Consider the following 17,083-nt stretch of genomic DNA (forward strand, 5'->3'; position numbering starts at 1 on the left):
ATCAGTAGCTTTGTGAGCACTGAATGTGACTGGGTTTTGGAGCCCAGTGTGTATTTTTACTTGCCCGCCGGGTGCAAGCTAGATTAAAGGCTATGGCCCATCAGTTTTTGGCTCCGCTGTTTCTTTACCGACTGTCCGAATCCAATGCGAACCTGCATGGACCGGGCTGCTCTGATGCTGGCTCTGGCCGTGCCTCCTGGCTTTACACTATGAAAAATAAAATTCCTAATTTTACCTCCTTCCTAAATCTATACCATTTCAAGCTCAGGAGCAGCCTTGCTAAAAGAAATTTTACAGCTAGGAGTGTAAAGCATTTTACTCACTGTTATCAACTCTCAAAACTTGGTTCTGCCATTATCTGGTACCGAGACATTTGTTTGACTGTTTTCAATCTAAATCCCTTCAATATCAAATAAAAATGTGTTTACATAACAGTACATGCTTCATACAGTTGTTGAGGTGATGATAAGTAATCATGTCTGCAAAGGGCTCACTTATATCATGCCTCACAATTGGTAAAGATATTCAATCAACAATAGCTGCTACTGCTATGATTATTATTCTATTCCCATCAGCTAACGGGAAAGGAGTGTGACCCAATGTAAGGCCAGGAACTGCTGCCGCCATTATGGCCATTCACATGCAGGTTCTCATTAAATTTGGGCAGATGGTAAAGAAACAGCAGAATCAGAGGATGGTGGGCCATTCTGTTTATTGGTGTCTCACCAAGACAGGCAAGCCACAGAAAAGCCAAGGGAAAAGCAGAAATCCTGCTTTTCTTATGGAGGGCAAGGGATCAGGGAGGAGAGAAAAATCCTCCTGCACCTCTAGGTGGTGGGGGCAGAATCTCTCTTCCAGTAAACATTAGCAAGACAATGGCCCCTCCCATTCAGGAAGGCAACCTGCAACCTCACAGAACAACTATATCTAGTGTCACCCAGCCCCCAATGCAAACAAGCGAGCAAACATATACATCATATTTACAAACTTATTTGACCAACACCCAAATGGCTCAGTCAGATACTTAGAAGGTGGAGAGCAACATATGAATGGAAGCAGCAGTTTGCATTTTTCTGAAGCTGGAAACAGGGAGAGACAGTCAGACAGACTCCCGCATGCGCCCGACCAGGATCCACCCGGCACGCCCACAAGGGGCGATGCTCTGCCCACCAGGGGGCGATGCTCTGCCCATCCTGGGCATCGCCATGTTGTGACCAGAGCCACTCTAGTGCCTGAGGCAGAGGCCACAGAGCCATCCCCAGCGCTCGGGCCATCTTTGCTCCAATGGAGCCTTGGCTGCGGGAGGGGAAGAGAGAGACAGAGAGGAAGGCGCGGCGGAGGGGTGGAGAAGCAAATGGGCGCTTCTCCTGTGTGCCCTGGCCGGGAATCGAACCCGGGTCCTCCGCATGCTAGGCTGACGCTCTACCACTGAGCCAACCGGCCAGGGCTGGAAGCAGCAGTTTGAAAGCTCTGGGTTCATCAGAAGGGAGGGGAAATCTGAAAGAAACACCACTTCCTGGATAGAACTGACGTTGACTCATGTACCACTCTCGCAGATTCCACAGTTTCCAGATTGGTGAGTAAGGGTATTAGTTCATTTGGGCTGTTATAAAATAAAAATACCATAGACTGATGGCTTATAAGCAACAAAAATTTATTTTTCACAGTCCTGGAGGCCAGGAAGTCCAAGATCAAGGTACTGAAAGATTCAATGTCTGGGGAGACCCCAATTCATGATTCATAGACAACCTTCATCTAGCTATGTATTCAAATAGTGAGAGGTGCAAGGGAGCTCTCTGAGGTTTCTTTCAAAAAGTCACTAATTTCATTCATTGTGTCTCTGAAATGTAGAAACACCATATCCCTGACCATAGAATGAGTTTTGCAAAATTTGCAGATGAGTAAATGAAAATAGTTCTGTAAAAATCATAAATGTTCACTAATGTCTAGACCAGGGGTCTCAAACTCGCGGCCGTGCGGCCCGCCCACCAATTTTGTGCGGCCCACAGACTAATCAAACTTCGTGGATTAATCTGTGGGCCAGTCTGCGGGCCAGTCTGCGGGCTGCACAAAATTGGTGGGCGGGCCGCATGCGGCCCGCGGGCCGCAAGTTTGAGACCCCTGGTCTAGACTCTGGAAAGCCCTCAGGATGCTGCTTTAACAACCTCTGTAAAAGGCCAAGATAACCGAACACATTCTTTTGCTTTTTATAAAATGCTTCGCAGAGCATTTTCTCCCTAGATTGTTCCAATGATAACCGAAAGCCTGTTTTGCTTCTGGAAAACTGCTTTGGCTAGGTGCTCACCCCCTCCCCTCTCTTCTTTAGGCCTATGTAAAGCCAGGAGCCATGGCCAGGGCTACCATCACAGCCGCCTGGCCCATGCAGGTTTGCATTGGATTCGGATAGTCGGTAAAGAAACAACAGAGCCAAAAACTGGTGGGCCATAGCTTGCACCCAGCGGGCAAGCAAAAAACACACACTGGGCTCCAAAACCCACTCACATTTAGTGCTCACAAAGCTACTGACTTTATCCGAGTTTCCTAGAATCAAAGGTTTCTAGCTCACCAGACTTATTCACCTCTGTTCCCCATCTCCTTCCTTCTCCCTGCACAAACTCTGCACTAACTGGCTTCTCACTCAACACTCTGCCATCTTGGCTGCTTCTCCTGGCCTACTCCACGTGGCCTCCTTCTGCTCTTTGCTCTGCTCTCTCCTCTAATGTTAATCTCAGGAACCAAGAGTGCAAGCTCCCGTTCTGCCCCCATTTTATAGTGTAGCTTCACAACCTTTAATCCAATATATAAAATAGGGAAGTCTCTAATACAAAGTCACTTCTCTGAGGCATGATAGGATTGTACCACCCCACATCAAAAAGGGTGGGAAAGGCTTAATCCCAAAACCAAGCCCCAGGCTACAAGGATTCTGCCTGCCCACAGCCCACCCCCAACACACATTAATATCACCTGGGCGACAGCCTCCACGTGGGCAGCGCCATCTTTAACAAAGTGAGCATAATATATTTTATCTGCCCAACAGCCTATAAAAGCAAACCTCTAAATTCATTTGGGGCCACAAGTTCTTTAAAATGTGAATACACTCATGGTCACCGGCATTAAATTAAAGACTCCTTAATTTGACAACTTAATTGTGTGGCAAAACGTTTGTTTCCTCGCTGTCAAGATATAACATTTGGGGGCTTGTCTGGAATCATGTCCTCTGGATGCATTTGGTTTCTGCCACACATGGGCAACTGGCCTCCTCAGCCTGACTGCCTGGAATGGAAACCCAGCAGGGGAGGCACCACCTGAGACATTCCAGGGCCCCGCTGGTCTTTTCTGTCTGGTCAACAGTCAGCCATGGACAATCGGCATGCCCATCCACCCATTTGGAGTCATCTGGAAAGCCTCTGGAGGTAAGTAGAGCAAATTTGCAATTTGCTCAAATTTGTAACTTGCTTGTGGCTTAGCCATCTTGCACCTGTAGTGATCAAGGATTGGACGTGGTCACACTCACACAATGGGCTCTCCAGGCCCAAGACATTGGTGGAGAGTAAGTGTGCTCTCAGAGAAGACATCAGTGGGGACTGAGTTAAGTCCTTCCTCGGGCTTCTCGGTACACATCTATTTGTGCTGTCTATTCTTGCTGAGATCTCGTTCTATGCTCTTGCTTTATTGTTTTTGCACTGGAAACCCTGAGTGAATGGTGTATGAATGGGAATCTCTGGCACCTGCACCTGAGTTTACACGGTCAGGCGAGCACCCGAGCGGCTCCTGACAGGGCACTCCCTTTTCTTGTTCATTAAACTGTGTCGAAAAGTCAAGTATAAATGTAAATAATAAATTGCCTGTTTAGTAGGTTCTCCTTGTTTGTCAGGAAAATCTTTGGTGCAATTTCAATTGGAAATTTCTGTCTTAAAACCAGAGGGCAAAAGTGAAGGGAAATTTGTAAACTCCACATGGTTTAGTGGCCATTCATCGGAAGCGGATGGAAACCTCTTCCATCTCCGGGTCTGACCTAGTCAGGGGTGTATACTGACTGGCCTATACTATGGAGAGTGAATATCCCAAGGTGGACTCAGCAGATGGTTTTCACTCCTAAAGGCAACTCTGAGAAAACCGTTCTAAAGCCCACAAATTATAAAAAATAGCAAAACAGTAAAGCAAAATTTATAGAAATATTATATTGTTTAAAGCTAAAACTAACTAAAGACCTAAGAGAGTGCTAGAGGAATTCGGGGCTGCCACCCCTTGCTACAGCCCCCCTACCTCCTCTGCTTTGGCTCCGGGGAATCACTGCCTCATACCTAGAGCCAGACCTGAGGAGAAGAGTTAGGGAATACTGCCCCTTCTAAACCCATTTTGCCCCTGACGGAAGTCACCTTTCATAGTTCAGATCCCTTTCTCCTCTAGTGACTTGTATAATTAGAAGGCTCAGAATCCTTCTTTCTTGGAGAAGCCTAGGCCCTAACAGGACTGTTAGATTATATATTGTACACACTTTGCCCACTTGGGACAATTGTCAGCAGCTTCTAGTTACCTTGTTCACTGCCGAAGAAAGGGAAAGAATAAAAACTGAGATGAGAAAAGCTGCCATGTTAGGAATGAATAGGTCTGAGGAGGATAACCGAGACCACCTTGAGAAGGTGTTTCCGGTTGTCCAGCCTGAATAGGACCCTAACACCACAGCAGGACGGGAAGCTTTGAACATTTTTCACCAGTTTATGTTAGCCTTGATCAGGGGAGCTACTAAGAAACTCATGAATTTGTCTAAGGTGTCAGAAGGTATTCAAGATCCTCAGGAGACTCCCACGGCTTTCTTAGAAAGACTGCAGGAAGCCTACAGAGTCTATACACCTCTAGACCCAGAGGCATCAGAAAATGCTAGGGCAGTTAACTTAGCTTTTGTGTCCTACTCAGCTCCAGATATTAGGAGGAAGCTATAAAAAAATAAAAATAAGAAGGCTTCCCAGGAATAGTAATTTCCCAACTGTTAGAGATAGCTCAGAAAATTTACAATAATAGAGACACCTTAGAAAAGAAACAAATTGAGAAAATGACTAAGGTTGTTGAAGCTGTTCCAGACAACAGAATAGAAAGAAAGGGAAGGTAAAAAGGGAATAACTCCCCATATTCAGAGACTGTTAGAAGCTAGTATTCTTGTTCCTTGTCAATCCCCATGGAATACCCCTTTTCTGCCTGTTCAGAAGCCAGGCACTGGAGACTATTAAAGGACACTTTTTTCAGTATTCCCTTAGCCCCTGTAAGTCAGTCCCATCTTTGCCTTCGAGTAGAATGACCCAAAAGCAGGCATCTCAGGACAACTAACCTGGACCAGAATACCACAGGGTTTCAAGAATTCACTGACCCTCTTTGATGAAGCACTACATCAGGACCTGCTTGCCTTCTGCCAGGAACATCCAGAATGCACGCTGCTATAGTACGTAGATGATTTGCTTCTAGCTGTGGAAATGGAGGTAAGCTGCTGGACCACCACTAAGGGCCTTTACAAACACTGCAGACTCTAGGGTACCGAGTATCAGCTAAAAAGACACAACTCTGCACTTCCAAGGTGATCTATCTAGGCTACCACACTGAGGCAGGGAAGCACACTCCCTCCTCCAGCTGTATAGAAGCTATCCTTCGGATCCCAACCCCCACCACCAAGAGACAATTCTGAGAATTTCTCAGAGCAGTTGGATACTGCAGGTTGTGGATCCCTAGGTTTACAGAAATAGCCAAGCCTTTGTATTCCTGCACAGCAGGAACCCGAGAATTAATTTGGACAGATAAGGAACAAGAGGCTTTTGAAATGCTCAAAAAGGCCCTTATTAAGGATCCTGCCCTGGCTCTGCCCAACATTACAAAGCCTTTCCAGCTCTTTGTTCATGAGAGCAAAGGAATCGTGAAAGGGGTCTTGACCAAGATGCTAGGGCAGGGGTCAGGAACCTTTTTGGCCACATATTTTATAATGTAATTCCATGAGAGCCATACAACGACTCGTGTACGTTATGCATTATCCAATTTGGTGTTGTTCTGGAGGACAGCTGTGATTGGCTCCAGCCACCCACAACCATGAACATGAGCGGTAGGAAATGAATAGATTGTAATACATGAGAATGTTTATATTTTTAACGTTATTATTTTTTTTATTAAAGATTTGTCCGGCCTAGCGTGCGGAGGACCCGGGTTCGATTCCCGGCCAGGGCACACAGGAGAAGCGCCCATTTGCTTCTCCACCCCTCCGCCGCGCTTTCCTCTCTGTCTCTCTCTTCCCCTCCCACAGCCAGGGCTCCATTGGAGCAAAGATGGCCCGGGCGCTGGGGATGGCTCTGTGGCCTCTGCCTCAGGCGCTAGAGTGGCTCTGGTCGCAACATGGCGACGCCCAGGATGGGCAGAGCATCGCCCCCTGGTGGGCAGAGCGTCGCCCCATGGTGGGCGTGCCGGGTGGATCCCGGTCGGGCGCATGCGGGAGTCTGTCTGACTGTCTCTCCCCGTTTCCAGCTTCAGAAAAATGAAAAAAAAAAAAAAAAAGATTTGTCTGTGAGCCAGATGCAGCCATCAAAAGAGCCATATCTGGCTCATGAGCCATAGGTTCCTGACCCCTACACATGGTGCAGGCCTGTTGCTTATCTCTCCAAGAGACTAGATCCTGTTGCATCTGGATGGCCAAACTGTCTCAGAGCCATAGCAGCCACTGCCATACTAGTGAGAGAAGCAGATAAATTGACTATGGGGCAAGAACTGTTTCTGACAGCCCTACACGCAGTAGAGACTTTGCTTAAGGGAACTCCAGAAAGGTGGATGTCTAATGCTAGAATCACACAGTATCAGGCTCTGCTCATTGACCAGCCTCGCATCAAGTTTGTCCACATGCATGCCATCCATCCAACAAGCCTGATGCCTGACGAGGATCCTAGCATCCCCTTGCATAACTGCTCTGATACTAGACTCTGTTCAAACTGCAAGGCCAGACCTCACTGATAAACCCCTAGCTGGTATAGAAGAACAGCTATTCACAGATGGTAGCAGTTTTGTCTTGGATGGGGTTTGACATGCGGGAGCAGCTGTAGTGACTCTTGATAAGGTCATCTGGGCCCAAGCCTTACCCCATGGGACCTGGGCTCAGCGGGGAGAACTTATTGCTCTCACCCAGGTGTTAAGGTGGGCTAAGGGAAAGAAAGTCAACATTTACACTGACAGCAGGTATGCTTTTGCTACTGCCCATGTTCACACAGCAATCAACAAAGAGAGAGTATTTCTGACATCTGCTAGTAAGGATATTAAAAACAAAGAAGAAATTTTAGCCTTACTAGAAGCCATTTGCTTACCAGAGACGGTAGCTCTCATTCATTGCCCAGGGCACCAGAAAGGAAACTCACTAGAGGCAAGAGGAAATCGGGCAGCTGATAAGAAGTAGCCCTAAAACCAGTAAAACCTGAACCTTTGCTGCCAGAGGCTGCTTTTTATAACCAACTAGAAGAAAATTTTGCTAACAAGAAAGTAATGTCTAAAATTAAGAGAGGATAGTTAGAACTACCAGATAAGAGACTTTTCTTACCTGAAGCCCTAGGATTATCAGCCAGCTACTCACCTAGGCCAAACTAAGTTAATAGAATTATTTAAGAAAAATTACTATTTGCCAGGCTTAGAATCTATTATAGAAAGCAGTGTCCAAGTTTTTAGTCTGTACTCGAGTAAATGCTAAGCAAAGTAGAGAAGTTGCAAAAAGAAATAGGGAAAGAGGAGCTTTCTCAGGAGAACATTAGCACAGGGATATAAGTACTTGTTAGTTTTTATTGACACCTTTTCAGAATAGGTAGAAGCTTTTCCTACTAGAAATGAGACCGCAGTAATTGTTGTTAAGAAATTACTGTATGGAATTATTCTTAGATTTAGCTTGCCCATTAATGTTGGGTCTGATAATGTTGGGTCTTGCATTTGTATGCAAGATCTCACAGCTAGTAGGAAAGGCACTCAATATTAATTGGAAATTACATTGTGTTTACAGGCCTCAGAGTTCAGTTCATTCTTCCAACTTGTCCCGAGCTCTGAAGTCCTAACAAAATTCATTTTAGAAACTGGTGAAAGCTGGACTGACTTACTCCCCCTAGTTTTTCTAGAAGAAGCTAAATACATCCCCTACTGGGAAAAATTGACCCCACATAGAATTGTATTAGGCAGAGTGACGCCCCTTCTCCCTAGACTCCCTTGAAGACCCCCTTGAAGACAGAGATGGTGCAAACTGATCCCACCAACCCCTGTAAGTTGACCCTGAGAAGGACAACATGCCCTGCTCCAGCCACAAGCCAGAAGCTGGCTGGTCTATGCACAGCAGAAGCTTAAGGACTCCTTTATAATTAAACTTTGGGGAATTGGGGGAACTTGGGTTGGGGGAAGGCCAGAGCGAGTCATCTTAAGATTCAATACATGTGCTGCTATAAGTCATAAAGAAATGGGGTATAAGTCCCTTCACTAAGAAAGAGGCATATTTTAAAAGAAAATTGCTTATTACTAACAAGTTGTCACTGAAGGTTAAGATCTTTAAAATTAAGAGGTCTAGTTAGAAAGGAATTGTATAGTTTTAATAATGAAAGGTATAAGGTACAGAGATACTTTTGAAAGAAAAAAGAGAAAGTAAGTTGTTAAAGTTGAGGGTTATATAAGTTGCAGAAGGTTTGTGCAGGTAATAGGAGGTTTGTACAAAAGAGGGGAAAAAAAAGAAAAACAGGTTTAGAAAATAGAATAAGCCTCTATTGTATATTCTAGTATATGTTATGCCTCAAGTTTATTTGTATAGAGAAAATAGTTTTACAAAATAGAAAAAGTTTAGATTTACTATTCCTCCAACAGGGTGGTCTATGTACAGCCAGCCCTAGGAGAGACTTTTGCTTTTATGTTAATAACTCTAGAATTATTAAGGAAAATTTATCTTTAGTTAGGAAAAATATAAAAAAGAGAAAAAAAGAATTTGAAGTCAGAAAACTGGTTTCAAAGAATGTTTAATTAGTCACCCTGTCTAACAATCCTATTGTCTGTGGCGATTAGTCCTCTTAATTTAATGTTGTCTTGTACCATGTTTAATCAATTTTATAGCAAGGTTTGTTCAAGAAAAGGTAAACTTTATTAAATTAATAACAATCAGAGGGCAGTATACAATTATCTAAGACAATAGTGATGAGACTGAATTAAGGATTTGACTAAAAATTAAGTAAAACCAGTAGGAAATGAAATGTAGAAACACTATAATATATCCCTGACCATAGAATGAGTTTTTGCAAGATTTTCAGATGAGTAAATGAAAATAGTTCTGTAAAAACCATAAATGTTCACTAATGTCTAGATTCCAGAAAGTCCTCAAGATGCTACTTTAACAGCCTCTGTAAAAGGCCAAGATAACCGAACACATTCTTTTGCTTTTTGTAAAATGCTTCGCTGAGCACTCTCTCCCTAGATTGTCCCAATGATAACTGAAAGCCTGTTTTGCTTCTGTAAAACTGCTTTGGCTAGGTGCTCACCCCCGCCCCTCTCTTCTTTAGGCCTCTAAAAGCTAACCCTCAAGTTCGTTTGGGGCCGCGAGTTCTTTAGGATGTGAATCCACTCATGGTGGCTGGCATTAAATTAAAAACTTCTTAATTTGACTACTTAATTGTGTGGCAAAATATTTGTTTCCTCGCTGTTCAGATATAACAGCTCCACCCTCATGAGCCAAGTGCCTCCCAAAAGTTTCACCTCTTAATACAGGGGTAGGAAAACTTTTTGGCTGAGAGAGCCATGAACACCACATATTTTAAAATGTAATTCCATAAGAGCCATACAACTACCCATGTACATTACACATTATCCAATGAAAATTTGGTGTTGTACTGGAGAACAGCTGTGATTGGCTCCAGCCACCTGCAACCATGAACATGAGCGATAGGAAATGAATGGATTGTAATACATGAGAATGTTTATATTTTTAACGTTATTATTTTTTTTATTAAAGATTTGTCTACAAGCCAGATGCAGCCATCAAAAGAGCCACATCTGGCTCGCGAGCCATAGGTTCCCTGCCCCTGTCCTAATACCATCACCTTGAAATTTAGATTTAAACATGTGAATTTGGGGGTGGTGACATAGGCATCAGTCTAAAGCAGTGAAGTTAGTACAAGGAGACCTATGCAAATACAGGCTATCTGGATAATGTCAACTCCTTTGGCCATTTCCCATGAGATATTAAAGTTGTATTCTTTCTTCTAGGGTGCTATTGAATTATACTCTTCCTCTTAAATTTTTGTTTTCCTTTTTAATCTTTTAGATCTTGATTGGTTAAAAGAGTTGAAGGCACAGAAAGGAATAAAGAAAAAGATAAAAAAATATAAAGTTAACCTTTAAACCCCAATTTATTATGTTCAGTGTTTCTTTCTCTAAGATTCACCAAGTGATTTGCTTAATTACATAGCATGAGTGGTCTCAGCCCAGTGCTTGTAAGCTGCAGAAACACCAGCCTTGTCTGGCTGTGATGTGCATGGTACACTTTTGAACTTTACCTATAAAGTTTTTAGATACTCTGCCTATAACTGAGGAGTCAAGCAACAATTTCCTGAGCATCTAGTTCCTGGACTTGAGGCAGCATTTTTTCACAGAGTGTTCCAAATTTTAGTAATTGTTATATAAGTTGTTAATTAGTGTGAGAAAGGCTACTCCAAACAAAATCAAGAAGGGTCCTTTATTGCAAGACTTCACAGAGCCTTTAATGTGTTCACATGGAACATAAATTCCCAAGAGAGGTACTTCCTTGATCATCTAGCACTTTTTTCACAGAGCATTTCATGGGACTAGTGATCTCCCAAATATATGGGGAAATACTTGGTAAAGTCCAGCCAAGATGTTTCACATCATGATTTGCTCTTTTTGTCTTAACTTACTTACATTAGTACCCCATATTATCTGTTTAAGGGAGGAATTTAGAAACTCTATAATTATTCTTAGTAATGCTGATATAGTGTTTAGGACACAGAGCTCTGGATCTTTAACTGAAACCACAAGTCCTTAAGAGGTATAGATAGGTGGACAAATCGTACAAAATAATACATTTGACTATTATGAAAAAGTTTTTTCTCAAACTCCAGTGTGGACCCCTTAGGGATTTTAAGACCAGAAGTTACACAGAGGGTTGGAGAAAAGTCAGGATTACTGGTTCTGTCCTTAAACATATTCTCTATAAGTGGCATCTTTTCAGACTCTAGAGAAAGTCATCATAGGTGAGGGCCTCTTTTTTTATGCTCATTCCCACCCCTATCCCACAGAGCTGAACAAATGCATCTGCATTTGACTGGAATGTGTTGGCTCAGAGAAAGGTAGTGATTGTGCCTAGACTGCAGACACATATGTCAAGTAATTAAATAAATATATGTCCTGAGGAACCAGTGGGTGGGTTCTCATAGCAAGCAATTTCTCTGAAGCCTCCTCATGGTGGACAAGGGTTGATTTTTTTCTGCAATCTACTCCTTCTTCTACATTTATCAGAATGTGTTTTATTTATTTTTTTTTTTTTGGACACTGACATATCTTAGGGGTATGTCAAATTAAGAGCCCAGATACTATAACCCCATTGGAAAGCAAGTTACTTTAGCCAATTAGATTTCCTCTGTCCCATGGATAAAATCTTGTGCTGTTGCTGGGCAATAGGGGACACTAGAAGTGGAAAGTTCTCATTCTCCTTTAGCAATAGGAAATTCCAAGTGTCATAAGCATGAAACAAGAACCATCATTTCCATCAGAGCAGAGGTGGCCTTTCTGCAAACAAAGCCCAAACAGAGAAAAACAGATTTGCATAATGGAGAAGTAAAGATTCCTGATAAGAACATTTACCTCCTTGGGTCCAGTCATGTCCTTGAAAAACAGCCCTCCAAAGTTACAAGTACAAGAGCAAGAGGTCTTTTCTTCTTGAGCTGGTTTAAGTTGGGTTTCTAAAGAGGCAATTAGAGGCTAAATAATCCACTCCTATTCTTAAAAATTTATGTAAAATTTGCATCCTTCTTCATAACATATCTTTGTTTAAAAAAAAAGACAAACAATAGCTGATGCCAACCCAAGAAGACCTAGAAATAACACTACTGAAAATTGGAGGCAGACAACACCAAACATAGACTCAAACAGCCCTAAAACAACACACCCAAACACACAGACATATGAGAAGACAGAGAAGTGCAATCTAAATGAAACTACAAGAGAAATCTCCAGAAAAGGAACTGAGTGATATGGAAATAACCAAACTGACGGATGCAGAGTTTAGAATAGTGATTGTTAAGATGCTTAGGGAACTTAGAACAACAATGGATTGTCATTATGAACACCAAAATAAAGAGATATAAAGTATAAAAAAGGACATTGAAATATAAAAAAAGAATCAGTGGGAGGTGACAAATACAATATCAGAAATGAAGACCACAATGGAAGAAATTAAAAGCAGGCTGGATGAAGCTGAGGATCAAATCAGCGAGTTGGAAGACAAGATGATCAAAGACATAGAAGCAGAGCAGAAAAAAGAAAAGAGACTCAAAAAGTCTGAAGACACTCAGAGAGCTCTGTGACAACATAAAGAGAAATAACATCTGTATCATATAGGTTCCTGAAAGAAGAAGAGAAAGAACAAGGGATAGAAACTTTATTCAATCAAATCATAGCTGAAAACTTCCCTAAATTGATGCAAGGAGGGTCTCACAAGTTCAAGAAACACAGAAAACTCTACTAAAGAGAAACTCAAAGAGACCTACACCAAGACACATCATAATTAAAATACCAAAGCTAAGCGATAAAGAGAAAATATTAAAAGCTGCTAGAGAAAAGAAGGCTATTGCCTACAAAGGAGCCCCCATAAGGATGACATTCAACTTCTCAACAGAAACACCTGAGGCCAGAAGGAAATGGCAAGAAATAGTCAAAGTAATGCAGAACAAGAGCCTACAACCAAAACTACTTTATCCAGCAAGGCTATCATTTAAAATTGAAGAAGAAATAAAAAGCTCCCCAGACAAAAAACAACTCAAGGAATTCATTAAAACCAAACCAATGCTGCAGAAAATGTTAAGGGGCCTGTTGTAAATAGATCAAAGTGGGAAAAGAATATAGCAAAAGAGGAATACAGCTTTAAAGAATAAAATGTCAATAAACAACTACATATCAATAATAACCTTAAATGTAAATGGATTAAATGATCCAATCAAAAGACATAGGGTAGCTGCTTGAATAAGAAAACAGGACCCGTACATATGCTGTCTACAAGAGACACACCTTAAAACAAAAGATGCACATAGACTGAAGGTAAAAGGATGGAAAAAAATATTTCAGGCAAATGGAAATGAAAAAAAAGCTGGGCTAGCAATACTTATATCAGACAAAATGGACTTTAAAACAAAGACTATAGTAAGAGATAAAGAAGGTCACTACATAATGATAAAGGGAGCAATCCAACAGGAAGATATAACCATCATAAATATCTTTGCACCTAATATAGGAACACATAAATATATAAAGCAGACTTTGATGGATATAAAGGGCAAGATCAACAGCAATACTATAATAGTAGGAGATTTCAATACCTTACTAACATCACTAGATAGATCCTCAAGAAAGAAAATTAACAAAGAAACAGCAGACTTAAAGGACACACTAGATCAACTTGATATAATAGATATCTTTAGAACCTTTCACCCTAAGGCAGCAGAATATACATTCTTTTCAAGTGCTCATGGTACATTCTCTAGGATAGACCACATGTTAGGACACAAAAGCAGTCTCAACAAATTTAAGAAGATTGAAATCATATCAAGCATTTTTTCTGATCACAATGGCATGAAACTAGAAATCAACAACAACAGAAAAACTGAAAAATACTCCAACACATAAAAACTAAATAGCATATTATTAAATAACGAATGGGTTAACAATGAAATCAAAGAAGAAGTAAAAATATCCCTAGAAACAAATGATAATGAGCAAACAACAACTCAAAATTTATGGGACACAGCAAAAGCAGTCCTGAGAGGGAAGTTTATAGCACTACAGCCATTCCTTAAGAAGCTTGAAAAATCTCAAATAAACAAACTAACCCTTCATCTAAAAGAACTAGAAAAAGAACAGCAAGTAAGGCCCAGAGGTAGTAGAAGGAAGGAAATAATAAAGATCAGAGTGGAAATAAATGACATAGAAGCTAAAGAAACAATATGGAGGATCAAGAAACCAAGAACTGGTTCTTTGAAAGGGTAAACAAGATCAACAAACCTTTAACAAGACTCACCAAGAAAAGAACAGAAAGGACTCAAATAAAATTAGAAATGAGAGTGGAGAAATAACAACTGACACAACAGAAATACAAAATATTGTAAGAAAATACCATAAAGAACTGTATGCCAAAAAATTAAACAACCTAGGAGAAGTGGACAAATTCCTTGAACCATATAATCTTCCAAAAAACAATATAGAAGAATCAGACAACCTAAACAGACCAATTACAACAAAAGAGATCGAAACAGTTATCAAAAAGCTCCCCCAAAAAACAAAACCCCTGGGCCCAATGGCTTCACTTGTGAATTCTACCAAATATTCAAAGAAGAACTAATTCCTATCCTTCTCAAGCTATTTCAAGAATTTCAAGAGGAAGGAACAGGTCCAAGTTCCTTTTATGAGGCGAGCATAATTCTGATTCCAAAACCAGGCAAAAAAAACACAAAGAAAGAAAATTATTGGCCAATATCCCTGATGAATTTAGATGCTAAAATCCTCAACAAAATATTAGCAAACTGAATCCAGCAATACATGAAAAAAATCATACATCATGATCAAGTGGGATTTATTCCGGGGAGGCAAGGATGGTACAACATTTGTTATTCAATTAATATGATTCAACACATAAACAAAAGGAAGGAGAAAAACCACATGATAATTTCAATAGATGCAGAAATAGTATTTGATAAAATCCAGCACCCATTTATGATCAAAACTTTTAGCAAAGTGGGAATAAAGGGGACATACCTCAACATGATAAACCCACCTATGACCAACCCACAGCCAACATCATAATCAAGGCGAAAAATTAAAAACAACTCCCTTAAAGTCAGAAACAAGGCAGGGGTGCCCCCTTTCACCACTCTTATTCAACATAGTTCTGGAAGTCCTAGCCACAGCAATCAGACAAGAAGAAGAAATAAAAGGCATCCAAATTGGAAAAGAAGAAGTAAAACTATGATTATTTGCAGATGATATGATACTGTATACAGAAAACCCTAAAGTCTCAGTCAAAAAATTACTGGACCTAATAAACGAATTCAGCAAGGTGGCAGGATATAAATTTAATACACAGAAATCAGAGGCATATTTATACATCAACAATGAACTGTCAGAAAAAGAAATTAAGGAAATAATCCCCTTCACTATTGCAACAAAACAAAGAAAGTACCTGAGAGTAAATTTAACCAAGGAGGTTAAAGACTTGTACTCAGAAAATTATAAAACATTAATAAAAGAAATCAAAGAAGATACAAACAAGTGGAAGCATATACCATGCTCATGGTTAGGAAGCATAAACATCATTAAAATGTCTATATTGCCCTGGCCGGTTGGCTCAGCGGTAGAGCGTCGGCCTGGCGTGCGGGGGACCCGGGTTCGATTCCCGGCCAGGGCACATAGGAGAAGCGCCCATTTGCTTCTCCACTCCCCCTCTCCTTCCTCTCTGTCTCTCTCTTCCCCTCCTGCAGCCAAGGCTCCATTGGAGCAAAGATGGCCCAGGCGCTGGGGATGGCTCCTTGGCCTCTGCCCCAGGCGCTAGAGTGGCTCTGGTCACGGCAGAGCAATGCCCCAGAGGGGCAGAGCATCGCCCCCTGGTGGGCAGAGCGTCGCCCCTGGTGGGCGTGCCGGGTGGATCCCGGTCGGGCGCATGCGGGAGTCTGTCTGACTGTCTCTCCCCGTTTCCAGCTTCAGAAAAATACAAAAAAAAAATGTCTATATTACCCAAAGCAATTTATAAATTCAATGCAATACCAATGAAAATACCAATGACATACTTCAAAGATATAGATCACATATTCCAAAAATTTATGTGGAATCAAAAAAGAACACGAATAGCCTCAGCAATCTTGAAAAATAAGAATAAAGTGGGAGGTATCACACTTCCTGATATCAAGTTATACTACAAGGCCATTGTACTCAAAACAATCTAGTACTGGCATAAGAACAGGCATATAGATCAATGGAACAGAACTGAGAACCCAGAAATAAACCCACATCTTTATGGACAATTGATATTTGACAAAGGAGGTAAGAGCATACAGTGGAGTAAAGACAGTCTCTTTAACAAATGGTGTTGGGAAAACTGGACAGCTACCTGCAAAAAAAATGAAACTGGACCACCAACTTACACCATGCACAAAAATAAACTGAAAATGGATAAAGGACTTAAATGTAAATTTTGAAACCATAAGCATCCTAGAAGAAAACTTAGGCAGTAAGCTCACCAACATCTATCGCAGCAATATCTTTGCTGATTTTTCTCCAAAGGCAAATGAAATAAAAGACAGGATAAACAAATGGAACTATATCAAACTAAAAAGATTTGCACAGCTAAAGACAATAAGAACAGAATAAAAAGACAAACCACACAGTGGGGAACATATTCAACAATACATCTGATAAAGGATTAATAACCAAAATTTATAAAGAACTTGTAAAACAGGCCCTGGCCGGTTGGCTCAGCGGTAGAGCGTCGGCCTACCGTGCGGAGGACCCGGGTTCGATTCCCGGCCAGGGCACACAGGAGAAGCGCCCATTTGCTTCTCCACCCCTCCGCCGCGCTTTCCTCTCTGTCTCTCTCTTCCCCTCCCGCAGCCAAGGCTCCATTGGAGCAAAGATGGCCCGGGCGCTGGGGATGGCTCTGTGGCCTCTGCCCCAGGCGCTAGAGTGGCTCTGGTCGCAACATGGCGACACCCAGGATGGGCAGAGCATCGCCCCCTGGTGGGCAGAGCGTCGCCCCCTGGTGGGCGTGCCGGGTGGATCCCGGTCGGGCGCATGCGGGAGTCTGTCTGACTGTCTCTCCCTGTTTCCAGCT

The 17,083-nt window shown here is 41.8% G+C and overlaps 1 non-coding gene across 1 annotated transcript; it reads left to right on the plus strand.

Moving 5' to 3' along the window:
- The first annotated feature begins 16,711 nt into the window (after positions 1 to 16,711).
- TRNAG-ACC (transfer RNA glycine (anticodon ACC)) lies at positions 16,712 to 16,787 on the plus strand. Its single transcript has one exon. It is a non-coding gene; the product is annotated as a tRNA-Gly (tRNA).
- The last annotated feature ends 296 nt before the right edge of the window (positions 16,788 to 17,083 follow it).

Source organism: Saccopteryx leptura, chromosome 10 (assembly GCF_036850995.1).
Source record: "Saccopteryx leptura isolate mSacLep1 chromosome 10, mSacLep1_pri_phased_curated, whole genome shotgun sequence".
NCBI lineage: Eukaryota > Metazoa > Chordata > Mammalia > Chiroptera > Emballonuridae > Saccopteryx > Saccopteryx leptura.